Raw genomic sequence first — 15,598 nt, forward strand, 5'->3', positions numbered from 1 at the left:
GAGAACTATAAATTCACTGATTCCCTCATTACTAACAGAAAGATCAAAGAGGAGGAAAAAAAACACCAAAAAGCAACCAAACTCTTCTCTGATGTTATTTTAGTTTTTTGAGTGTTGAAATATGAATCTAGAGCCAAATTCACTCATTAACAGGGAATACATAGACCTCTTAACAGGAGTTGCCACCTCAACCACCACTGCTCACGTCCTTATGAAGAAGACAGACTGAAGTAAGATCAAAGCTCTGTTTGTGGATGCCAGGAAATCCCGAGTTTGTCATATGAGGAAAAACTCTACATGTTCTGTTCAGGGCCAATTGGAAGTTCAGACACTCCTGAGCTTGCACTCAAAAAAAAAAAAAAAAAAAAAAGAAAAAAAAAAAACAACCACCTGAAAACAAACAAAAAGCCTCCAGAAATTTATTTTTTATTTTTTTACATAGACATCTTTTCTTTCAGCATATCACATGGTTTTCTAGCAGCAAAGAAAATGCTTAATAAGATGTCCTGTGTTTTTCCTATAACATCCTAATTTGTTAAGCATTAAACACACAGCACCTCTATTTCTACAATAAAATTCCCTTTCTTAGAAGTACCTGCTTGCTTATAGAATTGAATGCAAGATATACCTTCAAATTGAACTGGCTCATTTTTGTAGAAACCTAGATGCCTCTTCGTCCTCTCTACTGCCTCCCTTTTTAAGTATTAGAAGTAATATATTCCCCACACCTGCCCAAACGTACATTTTCCCCATGGATGCTCATACAGGAAAAAAATAGAGACTTTCCGCTGCTCCCGTGCACAACAAATCCCAATGCTAATGATATTGAAAAAAAATCTTATGCTGAAGAGGTGTTAATTGGTGCGACCGCATTATTTTTAGTGACCTACTAAAGCAAAAGCTTATTATTCCACAACAGTTTCTCAGAGTAACCATACCTAGCTTAGCACTTCATATAATCACGGCAAAGTACAGGTACTGCACATATACTGTCAAATTATTCACATTCAGGAATGCAGACAAAAGCTGAAAGGATTTTTCCCCAAATACTTCCAACATTAAGTAAAAATTTCTCCGTTCATCTGTGCAAGGAGATCATGCTGAGCAGCTCTACACTGGGAGATCTTAAAGCAACGGTGGTAACCATATTATTTGCTCCACGTATCACTCGATTTCTCCTAGTTGTAGTTAAATAATAAACTTTGGGTTTTGATGAAGACCTCTAGCAGGCGTTGAACACCTTGCTCCTGCCAACAGTCCCACCCAAGCAGATCAGCTACAATAATTCTTCACCCCGAGTGCTGGGCTTTGCATTGGGTCTACTTCTGACCTTTTAACAACAAAATGAGCGTTGCCATTACCGTTGATGCAAGCAGGACTAACCCAGCTTGCTTGGGAACGATACCGTCCAGCCTGCGTGTGCCATGTCAGCCTTCAGCAGCCGCAGGCCGCCCACCAGGCCGGGAGCGCTCGGCAGCAGAGTTCAGCCCCCACCGAGCCCTCTGCAACCCGCACCACTGGAGGAACCCACGGTTCGGGGAGACTGCTCCAATGGGAAACTCGGCGCTGAGCACCAAGCCTTTCCCCGCTCCGAGCGAGGTATTTAACCACCTCAGGAGCACCTTGCAAGCTGCTGGGACTGCAGGTTTAATCTCCCAGAAGCGCAGGAGCTCGAAAAGAGCGCAGCTCCCACTCCAGCGGGGAGACCTGGCGTATTTAAACACCGGCAAGGAGCTTCAGCTTGTTTTCGCCCAGCCGTAAGCCCAGACGGCGGCAGAACAGAGGAGGTGCGGGCGGGAGCCTGCTGGAGCCCCGCTTTCAGCAGCCACCGCCGCCAAGCCACCTGCACGGCCACAAGCAGAGCTCCCGCCCAGCTCCGCTCGGTCACGCAGCACGGCAGCCCGGCTCGGCCCGCCGACCGGAGCCACCCCCGCCTGACCCCGCTTTACGGCCCCCGGCCGCGTCCTCCCGTCTGAGTTCAACCGAGTCGAGGCCGTCCGCCGGCTGCTGCCCGGGTCGGCGCCGCCGCTCGGACCGTCTCCGTGGCAACGACGAAACGCGCCCCCCAAAATCCATCATTTTTTCCTTCTGCCATAGGGCCGCCCCCCCCCCCCCCCCCCCGGCTCCCCCGACCTCCGGCAGCTCCGGAGAGGGCTCTCCCTGCCCGCCGCCTCGGCGCGGCTCCGTGCCGACCACCGGCTCACCTCGGGACAGGTGCCCGCAGCCCGCTCCGACAGACGAGCCGCAGCAACGACCTCCCACTCCGCAGAACCACCGGCCCAGCTGTGCGGCTGTGGCGGAGCGGGAGGAGCCGAGCAGCCTCCCCTCCTCTCCCGGCTCCGCCCAGTGCGCAGCGGCGGCCCCGGTGCCCCCGCAGAGCCCGTCGCGGCTGGGCCGCACCTGCCGGGGCGGAGGAGGAGGAGCCGCCGCAGGGCGCCGTGGCTGGGCCTGTGTTCTGTCGGTACCTCCGTCAGAACGCCTGTCCCGGCTCTCGCACCGTGCTCTGTCCCAGCGCCCTCCGGCACCTACCGCGGCCACGACCCGCCGAGGCCATGCCCAGGGAGGGCAGCGGGGAGGAGGCCCGAGCCAGCCTGGGAAATAACACCCGATATGGAGCGGGGGATATGGAGAGGCCCTGGATTCAGTTTAGGATGGTAAAGCATCAGTGTGTTTTTCAGATGGGACGTGGTACCAGGCTTTGCAGTGAGGTTCAATAGCAACCTTGCCTCCTGACACTGAAGAGTTGTGAGCCTCTACCTTCCAACTGGTCTCATGATTGTGAAGAACATTCAACTACACACTAGAAATTAAAAAAAAAAAAAAAAGTCTAATGATTAGTGAGCCACTCATACAATTTAGCAAGACTGAACATTCCTTTTCTACTATTGCAAGAATTGCTTTGAGCAGATTTCATAGCCTGCCGCTGGATTTCTTTAGGAGTCAGTTTTTGTTTTCTGATCTCTGCACTCAACGGAAAACAAGCAGATCCCCAAAATCCCCACCTCCAATACATTCTCACATTTCACTTTATGTGCATGTCACATTTCAGGATTCCAAGCCTTTTCTAGCAAACAATGCCCAAAACACTTCTGGCCTTTAGCTAAGCCTACTGGTGGATGAATTGTTCTTCTTTAAGGTGTCCATTAAAGGAGCCTAAAATACCACAGTCCCTCATCTGCAGAGCAGACAATGAAATTGGAAGGTCAGTTCAGAGAAAGAGCAGCTGTACATTTTGCATTTTGTGCAGTAATGCAAAGCTTCTCATAGCTTCAAGCAGATCAGTATTGATGCAGTGCAATACTAGGCAGAGACCCGTTTTTTTTCAGAACAGTCATGAAGACAGAGCCACTGCTTCTTATCTGGGCCAGTCAACTCAAGTGCAACACAAAACTGTTGTTTAAACATTACTTTTGCTCCAGGGCTAATTTGAGCCTTACCATCTTAACCATGTTCACACCTTGCTGCGCTGCACAGTGCAGAAGTGACAAGGTAAATGATGGACAGTCTCCCTATACTCAGAAATTTCTTACACTTCTGAAACAATATTACAGATTAAGGCCTTGCCACTTGATAGTAAAACTTAGTTGCTGGGGTTCACTGAGAAGCATATATGTGGATTACGAACAGCATTAAATATCTTGACACCAGTGATGGAAATTGTTCTGGAACTAACCTGTCAGTTTCAGAATAGCAAGAAGAAATACTTGCTATTCTTGCTGTGGTTGTTGAGATGGAGGGCCATAAAGAGGAATGAATATCTTCTTTGGAGACCTCTGTCTCACTCTGACAATTTACAGGAAGAAACAGCCAGTGATTTTTTTCTCTGCTTCAAAATGCGGTGAGAATTTAAGAGAAGTGGAAATGACGATGCTGTATATAGAGAAAACACAAACTTCTGCTTCGAAACAAATTTATTGTCTCTCGATAATTTCTTTCTATGGCTCAAGGACATAAATGGCAAAAACAAGGAAATGCTGATGGAACCCACTGTCTATTCTCAGTAACTTAAAAATGTCACAAACATGTTTCAGAATACTGCTAAAAGGAGTGAATTTAAAAATTCTCAGACAGTGAGGATTATGGATAATCAACAGCCCTCCTTCAGCAATTAGAAATGGCAGCTTCCATGTTTACAATAGAAAACAAGATTTATGATTGAGATCAGTATTTTGCATTGGATATTTTGTTCTACATTAAGTTGCAGTAGGTGTGGTTTGGAACTCCAATATCCTATGAACAGATCTTATAGTAGATTTTATTATATGCATATCAATAATACAAATAGTCTTTTTGTGTTCAAAGACAGCTGATATATTGCTGGCACTGAAACAAGCTAATTGACAATTTTAAAAGCCATGTCACCTGTGAGAGCTATAAACCAAGAGTCTATAATGACCTTAAAAAAGAAAGAATATGTCATGTTGCTTCCAGCCATGTTCAGGAGCTCCACATCTATGCTCTCATTTAGAGGTCTGATGTGAATAGCTGCTAAAAAAAGAATCTTCTTATCGGTGCCCGGTATGTACTCACTAAAAGCAAGTCAATAAGTAAGAACTTACTCAAAGACTGGAATTGCACTGTGGCTGTTGGAAGCTGGGAGCTAGACAGCCAGCAATTGTGTGTAACAGGGAAATGGAATGGATTTATGGATTATATCCTTCTCTCAAGAACAATAGCGAATTGCAGCTTGTGGCATCTACAAAGTGCATGACTGCTAGAGACAGAAAAATTATCCTTAAATATAGACTTGTCATGCTCTTTTTTGCTTCATATATATTAAAGCTTATATTGCTGCAAGTGTACTCACTTAGATATTTTTTATGTCTGACTTTAGAGATTGGCATCAGTGTAATTTCTTTATTGCTGCAACATATGGTAGTCTTCCCTGCTGCCAAAACATGGACATGTTTCAGCCTCAGGGTACAGCTGGGTTGAACTTAAAACTGAGACTGTTTTCAAACATAGACCCAGAATTTTATTTTACTTCCTCTGACACCATAAAGAAAAAGTGAATTCAAAACTATCTCCACACTGTCACTGGAACCTCTGTGAACACCACAGTGCCTAGTGGCACCAGTTGATAGCAGAGGGAAACAAATTTTACTCAGCTGTGTATTTTCCTTGCACTTTTTTGTTAACAGCTAAAATGACAAACAGCAACTACTATCTCAGGATCATGTATCACTCAGCTTTCTACACTGATGAGTTCTTCAGATCCCAGCATGGATTTGCAAGATTCTGAGTCTTACAGTGTTTTATGGTGAGTTTCCCACAAAAGCACAAATTACAGAAATCAGTTCTTGTGCAATAAATGATTCTGTAAAACATCTGTTCTCAGAGGCTCTTTACAATTCATCTGCACTGTACCCATTATTTTCTCCTAAAGGTCTCCTCCTGATTTGCAAACCTGAATGTAACGCATACTGGTACATATTACCTCAGCATTCTGAAAATTAGCGAGATGAACATAGCCAAATCCTACTTATATTTGAAAGAATAGCAGGTACCGCTATTTTGAATAAAATCATAAAAATGTCAAACACTAAGTTCTGAGCAGTTTGCTAAGCTTACAGTTTTGCAGATCACATGGCATAAGCATATAAAGCAACCAAACAGTATAAAGGTCCAGCATTAAAAAGGGGGGGGCAATATATGTACAATTTTATTCTCCAACCTGGAATCTAGAGCTAATTAAAAACCTTCTGGATTTCTGCTTATTGGGTGGAGCTGGCAGACATCAGTTGCATGATAGCGCCTGCTTAAAAGAAGTCCAGTGGGCAAAAGAAAAGTTAAACAGGTGAGGGAGTAACTATTCCTTTCTCAATAGCAGATATATAAATTGTAGTGTTAGCTATAGCATTGGCGGTTACTGCTTTGACCTGGTTCTTTCTTTTGGAACAGATGACATTCCTTTCAGGAAGAAGGAAGTATCTGCTGGGCAGCAGGGTACTTAAGGTCTGGTTTGGAACCTTGCAATACTTCCCCTGCTATGCATGTTCTGAATACACTTCTGAATGCAGCCCTTCACATTTATAGAAAGGAGAAAGGAAAAGAAAGATAATAAACTAACAAAACAGTTATCTGAGCAACCTATATGGTACTGCTGACAGGTAAATTGCTGGCCACTGAAAATTAGCTGCTTCTTTTCGTTGTTGTTCCTCAGTCTCACTTTTCTAGATTCCCTCTACTCCAAAAGGAATGTTTGGCATGGCTCAGGCTGAGGCTGCCTTAAACAGAATCGTTCTCTGCTTCTCGACTCTTGAAATCAAAATAGTCTGGCATGTTAAATGTGACAATCCACAGCTTTTATTTCTGTGAAGTAGGAGGTGTATTTTCAACATCAAGCAAGCATATTTCATTGCTAGTGCTCTGAAACTGTAGTTGCTTAATTTAGTGTATGGTTGCTACAAGAGTGGCTGGAGGCTCTGCTTTCTGAGGAATCCCATGATGAGGGGAAAAGGATCACAGGATGGCTGGCAAAGGGAGAGCAGGGGTAGAGACTGGAGGAAAATTCTCTGGAAAAGAGAGAGAAGCTTGACCATGGCAGGAAGCGCTGGGTAGATTCCCCAGATAATGATGGATGTAGATGTGCTACAGATACTGGTGATATGAGGTGTCAGCTAATCCAGGTACCTCAGGGTTTGAGCTGAGACTCCTGCACTTTGCCAGCTTCTCCCACATTTGTGTACTGGAAGCAGAAGAAAATCTAGTTACCACAGTCACTGTATAGATGAGTACATGTCCATTCACGGTGGCACTTGTGCAGTCTGGAAACTTTTGTCTGAAGGCCTATGTTTTTCATGTGCGTGGCTGATGCTGTTGTACCATGGGGAGAAGAGCTTCTGTACTACTCATGCCGGAGGCAGAACCATGGCTCTGCTTGGTCAGTGGATTCTCCTTAAGTCAACAAACAGTTGAACAATTTTTAGCAGATACGATGTCCAGAACACAATATGCCTCTTTTCATCACTACAAATAAAAAAAATCAACAAACAAACAAAACCAAAAACCACAGAAACCCACAAAATGGCCTTGAATGGAGTATTTGATGGATTCACAGAGGAATAGTTGACAACTATCTGGAGTTCAGAAGAAGTCTGGGGAGTTAATTTTGGACAGACACTTGCACATATGGCATTAATCCTTGAAATTAGAACACAGAGGATTCTCCTTAAGTCAACAAACAGTGACAAATGCTGCAATATGGAGAAGCAGTGTCTTATTTCAGGTAGTGTGAATCCTTTGTTACAGATGGTTTATGGTCTTTCACAGCTGTACCTATATTTGTCATCCTGTAAAAAAGGTATAAAAGTGTGTTCTTACTTCTAGGGTTCCATAAAATTGTACGTATAGAAATTGCAAGAATGAGACTAGGAACCATCAATGTGTCTAAGCAGAAAGGCAGTATGACTTTTGAGTAACCTGAAGTGGAAAATGCAGCTTGTACTCCTGTGATTCTGCTTTTTAAGGTTCGTGATTTTATGTGATTAAGAAAGAATTGAAAATATGACCTGAATAAGCTGCAGTCTGAGTCTGAGTCTCTATTTAAATTTAAAATCTTTTGCTGACATAGATATCTTGTTTCAGACTAAAAGAAAAAAAATCAACAATCATGGTAATTTAGCATGGCTGTTTCGATAAATGTTAATACATTGCAATTATACCCAAGGCAAAAAAAGCTACTTTATTGGCACACTTCATTTTGCTGAGTATGGATAAATGTCAAGGCCAGTATCACAGCATATAGACGTGCTGTTGTATCTATAGCAGTTTCTAGGCTAACCTGACCAAACTTGCACTGAAACAGAGAAGTGCTTACACAGGCACTAACAGCATCTGAATGGGACAGCAGTTACTGTCTGTATGCAGCACTATGGACAGAAAGGCATAATAAAGACTTATCTGTGTGGATTTGGACTGTATGCTAACTGACCTGAGGGCCAAAGAATGCTCCTTGACCTATTTTATTTGCTAGTATAGATATACCTTTATAAGCTGTTTCATGTTTTCAAACAGACAACTTTGAAATATAAAAAAGAAAGAAAAAAAAATGCAAGTGGTTTTCTGTCCTGGCACCAGTGAGTTAGCTGGTGTACCATGCAGCCAGGTGAGCATGACATTCAAGCAAGACATGGGTGCTACTAGCAAAAGAAGGATACTCCTCTAGAGGCAGCACTCTATTAGACCACAGCCTTATATTGCTCTGTTAAGCACAGAAGATGTTTGGAAGTAGTTTCAGAATGATGGATTCCACACTGGAAATAAGACATGTTGTGCATTTTTTCTGCTCAGGCAGATGGAAAGTCATAACAACATGTGATACTAAAAAAGTAAGAATGCATCTAACTTTGAAGAGATATGCCTCTGATCTATGGAAAAGTCTAAATCCTATTGAAGGTTAGTGAGAGTTATAACCTGCTTCCATTCCAGGTACAGTTAAATACCCCTTTTTTTTCTCCAGAAAAAAAAAACAACTTTTTTTTTTAACCTGGAGACATTGCTCAAATGACCTACCAGAATGACAGGAATGGAGTGGAAAAAGAACAATCTGGTCTGAATCCAGGAGGGCTGGGATTTGGCTGTGGGGTAGCTCTGTACATCTGAGGGAAATTGACAAAAAGCAGCAGGGAAGGAGATATTCTATGGAATTTATTATAGGAAACATTTGGCTTGTGACAGCAGGGGCTATGGATGACAACAGGCCCTCCTTTCCATATGAGCAACAAGGGCATATGATTGTTTGCGTATGTCTGTGCGTGTCTGTAAATGATGTCCACTGGGGGCCTGAAACTGTGAGCATGGAAACTATCTCCTGTCTCCCGCTGTGTTCAGAAAAATAGAGTTGTACGTATATTGCTTGAAAGGCACAGGGCTCAAATGAACAAGCCATCATCTGGTTCTCCCAGTGGAAGCAACCTGCAACATCTCATCTGCTGGTTAAGACTATCACAAGAACCAATACTGTTGCCATTCAGCTCTCAGACTCCTGGAGCAATAGATAAAACATAAGAGTGATCCTCTCTGGCAAGCATAAATCACTCATTAATAAAATGCTAAACAGTAAAAAGTAGTAACATCCAAACTCCTCAGACTTTTACTGGTATTAGGAAATAAGGAACACACTTTCACAGTTTTTTCTCTATTTTTCTTAACAGCTTTATTTCCACTTCAGCCTACTGTATATTTTTTTAATCTCAATATTTTCAATTTATTACTTCAGTTAAAAAGAACACAACACCATATTCATTTATGACTTAGAAAGACAGAACACATTTGAAAAAAAGATTGAATTTTAGCAAGAAGTACCACTACTGCTTTTGAAAACTGCAGCATTACTTTCCACTCCACTTCCTAACCAGTACTAGGGAGGTGCCAGAACTTGATGTGCTGGAACAGGTTGCCCAGTGAAGCTGTAGATGCCTCATTCCTGGAGTTGTTCAAGACCAGGTAAAATGGAGCCATGGGCAACCTAATCTAGTGCTTGATTTAGTGGCTGGCAACCTTGACTGTGGCAGGGGGTTGAAACTAGATGAACTCTGGGGTCCCTTAAAACCCAAGCCATTCTATGATTCTGTGAAATGATGGAAGATCCTAAAACACATTTAAAGAAATAGACCAACAGTCTGGTATCTGCAGCAACCTAACGTACATAAGGTTCATATTATGAGAATATTCATGCAGAATGTGCAGTAATCTGCTCATGGGGATCACTGGTATTCCACATTTCAGCACTGGTATAGATAGAGCAGGTTATTCTACGTCTCTCCCCATGCCCAGAGAGGAAGTAGAACACATCCACAGAGGGTAAGAAAAAGAATAAAATACTGTACCATTAGTGCAATTAGCCATTTCATGATCACCCACTTTTTCCAAACGGATTAAGTTATTAAAGAAGAACAAATAAGTTTTCATGCTTTCTCTGATGTCTGAATAAAAGGTAAAAGAGTACAGGAGCAGCTTGAAGAAGCCTAGAAGTCTAAGTTCTTGTGGGTGTGTGAGGTGGAATTTCCCTCTGGTGCAAGAAGGAAACTGCCACTGAATGCCCTGCAGGGATCTTTCCCGGAGTCTTGTGAGGAATTTCATTCCAGGATGAAGCTGGCCCATCTCACAAACTATTGAAGAAAAGGTTAATTTGATGGAGTTCTTGAGCAGTAGCTCAACTGATGCGTGTTGGAAAGCGTGATAATTTGTCTTGATCCTGACAATGTCTTACATAAATTTGCCTTCAAGAAGTCTCTGTAAATCCACATTTGTGCAACAAGGTATAATGCTGGAGCCTTGAAGGTTATTCATGCCCTCATTAAATAGTCTAAAAATTAACTTTTAGTACATAGAGATAGTACCTCTTTAAATAACCTGGGACCTCTTTAAATGGTATATTAGAAGCCCCCAGAGCAACCTGACACTTACATATTTAGACACTGTATCTCTTATATATAATCAGTAAATGAGATTGTTCAGAATTCATCTGAGCTCCCCATGCATCCTCCAGATTTTTGATGCTGTGGAAAGAAGAAACACACAAAGGTCTCTCTAACTTCAGCAATGAATTCCAGTTACTGGTAGCCGTATGGTATCGCTGAACAATATTCTTGTTTCTCTAATGTGTTCTCTACCAACACAATTCATATATGTCAACTGTCAGGGAACTATTAATACCTACAAATGAAAAGGATAAAGCTCAGAAGTAGTAAGGGAGATCTACTTGAAAACCTGTATTGAAAAGAATTAACTTTTTGTGTTATTGTGCATAAGGTATAATGTACAGGAATACTACAAAATTAATGAAAACAATACAGCTTATTTGTCTCAGCTACCTCTTCCTTTATGGACTGATCAGTCAAACCTCAGACATTTTTTACTTACAGTAATGGGCACTGCTGCATCAGGTGTAGAACAAATCCTTTGTAGTGGGTATTACTGCTGTTACAGCTGGAAATTTTCTGCAATATGTTGCAATAACCAATGTTGTTCTATTCTTAAGTAAAAAAAATAAATAAACAATTCATCCTTTATTGTAAATGAATCAAGTGGAGAACAGTCAGGGAAAAGTCTATTTTTCCCTGACCATCAATGTGAGTACATGTAGTCTCAGTATCTCTGATAATGACTTGCACAAAATGTTTCAGAGGAAGGTGCAGAACAAACAAACAAACCAGCCCATACAGTAGATAACAGCAGATAGTAATGGGAGTCTTTCCTCACGAGGATTTTCTTCCTCAGCCTCACTGGATCACACCCTAAGCCTGAATTTTTGATCTGTTTCAAATACATTTTTGTCTACAGCCTTGGACTCCTTTCCATTCTTTTCATTCTTACTTATCCTGTCTTCTATTACTGTTACTGAAGTCAGTGGGGGTTTATGTATTAGTTCTTATGAGTTCAAGGTAGCCTCTAAACAGCTATTACATAATATATGGTAGCAAATGAACACAATGACAAATTTAAGAGAAATGTTTGGGTTTGAATCAGCAAAACTTAACTTTTGTAATCCTTATGGTGGCTGCATATCTTAGAAAAGTTATATGATGGTTTGGCACTTGTTTCTTGAACTAAATGCTACGTTAATACAATGTATTTCCCAAATGCATCTCACTTTCTGGTAATATAACATTTCACGTTCTGCTTTACTTAAAGGCTTTAACTTAAAGGTTTTAGGTTGTGACCCTATGGCCATATTTTCTTTGCTCTGCAGTACCTTTTTACCTTTCCCTAATAAAAACTACTTCTACCATTAATGTGGATACAATTGCTTCTTGGAAAGAAAAGGACTTGGAAGTATAGAAATGGTTGGTGGAAGCAAAGACAGAAAACACTTAAGTTAGTGATTTTAAAGAATGAATTACTGTTTAGCAAAAACTAAGATGGAGGGCATTGCACTGGTTTGTGTTGAATTTTATTTTTTTAAATGTGCTTCTAGTTTAAGGTAGCTGCACATCCTTGGTTTTTACCAGTTAATTTCACAGTAGATCTTTATAACACAAGCTTAGTCAGAAAAGGTGGATTTAGCATATGGAACTGAAACCTGTGAAGAAAAATGAAGACAGTGCTAGTGTAAGTCTCTCTCAACAAATAGTATGACAAAACACACATCTCACTGCTGCAATAAATACCAGTACAAGCATGCTTCATTCTCAAATATGCTGTCTCTTACTCTACATTTCCAAGTCAAAATAACCTGTTAATTGAGAGCATAATCATCAGATAAGAAAATTACAACAGACAACATCAGCTATACAAAGCCAGTCCATCAGGAGAATGTAAATGTAACATTTTTGAAATCAAAGTTATTTGACAAGAAGCTAGTAACCTGCTTGGGCTAGTGTGTGAGCCCATAAACGTGGGCTTACTATGGTCTTCATAAGCTTCATCCAAGCAAGGACAGAAAAAACTCCTTTAAATAAAGCACTGCAGCCATCTAGCCTTGAAAAGATGGAAGTGTTTAGTAGCTCTCTTATTGTAGCTTGGAATTAAGGAATAATCTTCCATAGATTTGTAGGTATTTCAGGACCCAGTAACAGATGGATCAGTTGAAGCCAGAAACACATAAGCAAACTGAATTAAGTACCAGATCAACCAGAAATTACTTAAAGGCAACAGCGATCTAAATGTCCGTCTTTCTTGAGTTCATCTTTACAAAGTTGCAGGGCATTTTTCCTTGGCTCATAACCAAGTCTTGCTAATGCTGTGTTCTCTAGTTCTTCCTAATGCTGATGAGATAAGGAACAAACGGATCAATGCTCTCATTGTGTTTACTGGGAAACCAACAATCAGGAGAGAGGACTGAATTCCCTGAATCCTAATTATACATGAATTTGTTAGAGTATCCCTCTATATTGCTGTAAGTTATGAACAATCAGTAACAAAAAAATAAGAGAAAAAAAAAACAAACCTTGTAAATTATAGAAAAGAAAATGGACAGAGTCAAATATGACAATATACTTTTAAGAAATTCTAGTTGTCCCCTGCTTTGGCCTCTGGATGTTCCCAGTTCGTAAATCACATGTCAAACCTCACCTGCACTCCCCTCAAAAATTCTGAAGTTTGGCATTACTAGAAAAAAAACAAACAAACTTATTTCACTTATATTACCTGCCAGTCTGGACTATTACCATGTATACTAAAGAAAGGAGAGAAACATTGATAGTATCTCACAGTAATGTTAATGCCAGATATTCCTGTTCTCCCTTATCTAAAGGGAATTTGAAATAGATCCATCAGCCTTTTGACGCTAGTGAACTACTCAAATTTTGGATAAATTTCCCATCCAGCTGCAAAACTGACTGAAAATAGAAACTGAAGAAAACAGAAAACAAAAGGAAAACTAGGATGAAAAACTGAGACAAAAGCTATAAAGAATGGTCAAAATGTGTGCTTTATTTTCCAGATGCACAGTAGTTTTAGGATTTTCTTGCTTAGACGTATAAAAATGTCAAAAGGAGATCTAGTACAGCAGCCTATGGCACATGCTGTGCAAATTCCTCTATTTTTCTCTGATATGTTTGATGCTGTCCATTGACAGGCTTCTAGTACAAAGGAACTCCGTTTGGTAGCCTGTGTTGATCCCCATGGGCTGTTTTGCTAAAAAGAGATACTTGGCGACTGACTGACTTCTTTTGTTGTTTTTAAATTCCCTAGGAAAATGCAGACTCTCAGTTCAAGAAAATGTGTAACAACATAGTAGAAGCTGAATACAGGAAATTATTTTGCTTTAAGGAACTACACATTTGTTTTTTTTAATAATCACACTTTTGCAGATACATTACATAGAAAGAAATTTCAGGCTCTTGATTTCTGATACTTACTTTCAGCGTGGTAACATTGGTAAAAATAACAATTAAAAATAGTGTTGTTTAATCCCAATTTTTCTGCCTGCTACATTATAAATGAAAGATTCTTCAGAATAAAAGTCTTGTACTTCTGATCCTTCCTTATATATAAAAAAGAACAGCCTTGTGCCATCTTCAGTGATAGCAAGTGACAGGCAGAGAATGACATCACTCTTTATTTTTAACCGCCTGCCTTCTGGTGAATTTATTTTGCTGTCAGTAAATATTACAACAGTGTTAGTCACATTCAGGCTTTACAGAAACAGAATCATTTGTTGGGTTTGACCCCAGAAGGCAGCAGTTCTGCCCTTTTGAAAGAGAGAATATTTATTTCCAAATTTGCAACAATGGCTTGCCTCCACAGCTAGATTACTAGAAATGTCTTAGAGAAATGCTAATATGTGTCAAAGGTCTACAACAACCAAAAGCATCCATATGAATTTTGCCATTACAGTTACACTGAACATAGACTCAAAGAACGGGCTAACCACCCGCAAACATATCAAACCCTGTGCTCAGGAACACAAGTCAGCAGCTAATTTGCTACAGGTATTTAATTAAACAAGCCACCAGTTTGAGTCCAGCAGTTTTAACAGCTTCTATGCTCCTGTTACCACTAATATCACTTATCTTCCTATTGTCACTACATATCCAATGCCTAAAATAGGACCGGGTTAGTTAAGTTCATTGCCAGAGAAAGCAAGTTAAAAGATGTGTTTCCATCCTTGTACAGAGTGAAAGCCTTTAAGGTGAGGAAGCAGAGAAACTGCCCCAAGAGAGAAGAATCCAGTACTGATCACGCTTATGCTACCTTTTCTCCATCGCCTTTATAAATCTATTTGCTTTTCCTCATCCACTAGGTTAACTTTTGAGTTCCCTCTAAGGGGAACACTGTCACTTATTATTCAAGCACATTGTGGCATTAATTACTGTCACATCAGCATGTTATTACTAAATAATGCTGCACTAGTAGAAGTTCAAGTTTTGTATGCATTTTTCTCCTAGAAAAGAACACAGAAGTTTAGTCTCTTTCCTGTCCTTTGTAACACTCCCTCTCCAAATCACTAGATTCAGGCAACTGCTACCACACATGAAGTCTGCAACAGCATGTACACAACTTAAAAGCACAGAACAATTATTTATTGGTTAATCCACACAATAGCTAGGATTATCCACTACTACACTTTTCTCCTTTAGAAAGTCACCTGATGAGTCTTCATCCACCAGGCTGTCATCGGATCTGGTAGCGAAGGGTTAGCCTTCATGGTTTCCTGCAACAGGCTAACCCTTAGTCTTGCTGTTTCTGTCCTCATTTTTCTCTCAGAAAATTAATATCTTTTCATGCTTACATTTTTCCCCCAGAATCTTTAATTTGCTGATTTTGTTTCAACAATTTTATTTTTATTCCCAATTTTACCTTCCTTATTTTGCTTGTATAGCTCAAGACTAAGTACTTTCTCACAACCCTTTCTCACCATTTAGCAAATTTCTCAGAACTGTTCAGCTGGGCTGCATAAAAACGAGGTTTGGGGTCACAGACAGCTGAGAGATTGCACTCACCGTAGCTGAGTAAAACAACATAGTGTATAAATTCTGAAAAATACTCGTTCTCCTAGCTTCCATTTAGGGTATATGTTCTGGATGATATCTGCTTATAAATTACTCTACTATCTCTGAGAAAACCAGCAATGTGCCTATAAGGAAATACTGTTGTGGTGGTTTAATACCAGCAGGCAGCTCAGCAGCACCATGCTGCTCTCTCACTCACT

General features: G+C 40.7%; 1 protein-coding gene across 9 annotated transcripts in view; it reads right to left on the reverse strand.

Moving 5' to 3' along the window:
* Positions 1-2,686, reverse strand: part of KLHL32 (kelch like family member 32) — a 122,396-nt gene extending 119,710 nt beyond the window's left edge. For 7 of the 9 annotated variants that reach the window (XM_021391209.1, XM_021391203.1, XM_021391201.1 and 4 more), the window contains exon 1: positions 2,205-2,679. The gene's annotated coding sequence lies outside the window, so the exon portion shown is untranslated. Of the gene's footprint in view, positions 1-1,361; positions 2,043-2,204 lie in introns of those variants that run through there. The other 2 variants (XM_021391200.1, XM_021391211.1) reach the window with 2 other exon arrangements.

The sequence above is a fragment of the Numida meleagris genome, chromosome 3 (assembly GCF_002078875.1).
Source record: "Numida meleagris isolate 19003 breed g44 Domestic line chromosome 3, NumMel1.0, whole genome shotgun sequence".
Classification (NCBI taxonomy): Eukaryota; Metazoa; Chordata; class Aves; order Galliformes; family Numididae; genus Numida; species Numida meleagris.